The sequence below is a fragment of the Phycodurus eques genome, unplaced genomic scaffold, assembly GCF_024500275.1.
Source record: "Phycodurus eques isolate BA_2022a unplaced genomic scaffold, UOR_Pequ_1.1 contig_54, whole genome shotgun sequence".
Lineage (NCBI taxonomy): Eukaryota > Metazoa > Chordata > Actinopteri > Syngnathiformes > Syngnathidae > Phycodurus > Phycodurus eques.
Genome location: NW_026904051.1, coordinates 85450 through 89128, shown reverse-complemented (window position 1 = coordinate 89128; position 3679 = coordinate 85450). Strand labels below are relative to the sequence as shown.

The 3679-nt window shown below is 46.4% G+C and overlaps 1 pseudogene; it reads left to right on the top strand.

Moving 5' to 3' along the window:
* Positions 1-3116: 3116 nt before the first annotated feature.
* LOC133398306 (U1 spliceosomal RNA) lies at positions 3117-3272 on the top strand (annotated as a pseudogene).
* Positions 3273-3679: the final 407 nt, after the last annotated feature.

Below are 3679 nucleotides of genomic sequence, written 5' to 3'. Positions count from 1 at the left end.
AAATATTTAATTCATGTTTGACATTTTAAAAGTGTACAGTGTTTTTAGGACAAATGCAGCCCTATGGGAGGCACAAGTCAGTGCGAACTGTAGGCCGGTCCCAAGCCCGTATAAATGCAGAGGGTTGCGTCAGTAAGGGCATCCGGTTTAAAACTTTGCCAAACAAATATGAGCGTTCAGCGTTAATTCAGCAACTGTGGGTCGAAGTCAAAGAAGAAGAGGTGGAAAACGGGTTCTTCGGCAGAAAGAGAAGAGGAAAGCACAGAGCCTAGAACTGATTGTGGGGACTTTGAATGTTGGGACTATGACGGGAAAATCTGTGAGTTGGTTGACATGATGATTAGGAGAAAGGTTGATATATTGTGTCCAGGAGACCAGGTGGAAAGACAGTAAGGCTAGAATTTTAGGGGCAGGGTTTAAATTATTTTACCATGGTGAAGATGGGAAGAGAAATGGAGTCGGGGTTATTTTAAAAGAAGAGTTGGCTTAGAATGTCTTGGAGGTGAAAAGAGTATCAGATCGAGTGATGAGGCTGAAACTTGAAATTAAGGGTGTTATGTGTAATGTGATTCGTGGCTATGCCCCACAGGTAGGATGTGACCTTGAGGTGAAAGAGAAATTCTGGACGGAGCTAGACGAAGTAGTTCTGAGCATCCCAGACAGAGAGAGAGCCATAATTGGTGCAGATTGTGTTGGACATGTTGGTGAAGGAAATTGGGGTGATGAAGAAGTGATGGTTAAGTACGGTATCCAGGAAAGTAACTTGGAGGGACAGATGGCGGTAGACTTTGCAAAAAGGATGGAAATGGCTGTAGTGAACACTTTTTTCCAGAAGAGGCACGGACATAGGGTGACCTCCAAGAGCGGAGGTAGAAGCACACAGGTGGATTACATCTTGTGCAGACGTTGTAATCTGAAGGAGGTTACCGACTGTATGGTAGTGGTAGGGGAGAGTGTGGCAAGACAGCATAGGATGGTGGTGTGTAAGATGACTCTGGTGGTGGGGAGGAAGGTTAGGAAGACAAAGGTAGAGAAGAGAACCATGTGATAGAAGCTGAGACAGGACGAGTGTTGTGCAGCTTTTCGGTAAGAGGTGATACAGGCTCGCGGTGGACGGGAGGAGCTTCCAGAAGACTGGACCACTGCAGCCAAGATGATCAGAGAAGCAGGCAGGAGAGTACTTGGTGTATCTTCTGGCAGGAAAGGAGAGAAGTGGGACACTGAGAGGCGAAAGGAATACATTGAAATGCGACACGGGGCAAAGGTAGAGGTGGCAAAGGCCAAATAAGAGGCATATGATGACATGTATGGCAGGTTGGACACTAAAGAAGGAGAAAATTATCTATACAGGCTGGCCAGACAGAGGGATAGAGATGGGAAGGAAGTGCAGCAGGTTAGGGTGACTAAGGATAGAGATGGAAATATGTTGACTGGTGCCAGCAGTGTGCTAGCGAGATGGAAAGAATACTTTGAGGAGTTGATGAATGAGGAAAATGAGAGAGAAGGGAGAGTAGAAGAGGCAAGTGTGGTGGACCAGGAAGTGGCAATGTTTAGGAAGGGGGAAGTTAGAAAGGCATTAAAGAGAATGAAAAATGGAAAGGCAGTTGGTCCTGATGACATTCCTGTGGAGGTATGGAAGCATCTAGGAGAGGTGGCTGTGGAGTTTTTGACCAGCTTGTCCAATAGAATTTTAGTGCGTGAGAAGATGCCTGAGGAATGGAGAAAAAGTGTACTGGTGCCCATTTTTAAGAACAAAGGTGATGTGCAAAGCTGGTTTCATACTGGTTTCAGTATGGTTTCATGCCTAGAAAGTACCACAGATGCATTATTTGCCTTGAGGATGTTGATGGAAAAATACAGAGAAGGTCAGAAGGAGCTACATTGTGTCTTTGTAGATCTAGAGAAAGCCTATGACAGAGTACCCAGAGAGGAACTGTGGCACTGCATGCGGAAGTCTGGAGTGGCAGAGAAGTATGTTAGAATAATACAGGACATGTACGAGGGCAGCAGAACAGTGGTGAGGTGTGCTGTAGGTGTGACAGACGAATTTAAGGTGGAGGTGGTACTGCATCAGAGATCAGCCCTGAGCCCCTTCCTTTTTGCAGTGGTGATGGATAGGCTGACAGATGAGGTTAGACTGGAATCCCCGTGGACCATGATGTTTGCAGATGACATTGTGATCTGCAGTGAAAGTAGGGAGCAGCTGGAGGAACAGTTAGAAAGATGGAGGCATGCACTGGAAAGAAGAGCAATGAAGATTTGTCGAAGTAAGACAGAATCTATCTGCATGAATGAGATGGGTGGAGGGGGAAGAGTGAGGCTACAAGGAGAAGAGATAGCAAGGGTGGAGGACTATAAATACTTGGGGTCAACTGTCCAGAGCAATGGGGAGTGTGGTCAGGAAGTGGGGAGCAATGGGGAGTGTGGTCAGGAAGATGAAGAAACGGGTCCAAGCAGGTTGGAACGGGTGGAGGAAGGTGTCAGGTGTGTTATGTGACAGAAGAGTCTCTGCGAGGATGAAGGGCAAGGTTTTTATAAAACAGTGGTGAGGCCAGCCATGATGTAAGAATTAGAGACAGTGGCACTGAAGAGACAACAGGAAGCAGAGCTGGAGGTGGCAGAAATTAAGATGTTGAGATTCGCTCTCGGAGTGACCAGGTTGGATAAAATTAGAAATGAGCTCATCAGAGGGACAGCCGAGGTTCGATGTTTTGGAGACAAAGTTAGAGAGAGCAGACTTTGATGGTTTGGACATGTTCAGAGGAGAGAGAGTGAGTATATTGATCAGGATGGAGCTGCCAGGCAAGAGAGCTCGAGGAAGACCAAAGAGAAGGTTGATGGATGTCGTGAGGGAAGACATGATGGCAGTTGGTGTTCGAGAGGAGGATGCAGGAGATAGGCTTTCATGGAAAAGGATGACGCGCTGTGGCGACCCTTAACGGGACAAGCCGAAAGGAAAAGAAGAAGAAGAAGAAGATTAGCACACAGTAGCGTTTCTTCTAGCGAATGTTCCGGCTTGCCCGTTGTGTTTATGGTTGTTCACATCCTCATGATGACACCGTCGCTTGACATAGCGTGCGGGTGAATGACTTGCGTGCTTGCGCCGAGTCCAATTCATACTTATCTGGCAGGGGAGACACCATGATCACTGATCACAGGGTGAGGCTTAGCCATTGCACTCAGATTGTGCTGACCCCTCTGAATTCCCCAAATGTGGGAATTTCGACTGCATAATTTCTGGTAGTGGGGGACTGCGTTCGCGCTCTCCCCTGATCATTGGTTGAAAATAATGAGGATGTTGTTCATTGTAAAAGCTGGAGTGTGCATCATATGATGCTATGGTTCTGCAGTATGATGTAATTTCTAGCATACATGGGTTTGACCTGAGTAGTAGAACCAGTTAGTAATGACGAGATGAAGCTTCATAACAACGTAACGCTTCGGTCATTGGTTCGAGTCATGGTCCATTTCTTGATGCTTCATGTGCACACGAAACCACCTGCTGGCCATGTGTATAATCACAGGCAACTGGATCTTCGGCCACGTATTGTGTGACGCGTTGCAATATGGCGTTTGTTGTGGCTCTTGGAAATGACTTGTGAATGACAAAAAAACGTTTGATCAAATATTGTGTCGACGTGAAATAATAAAATATTGTTTCAACGTACTCTGTGTGTGT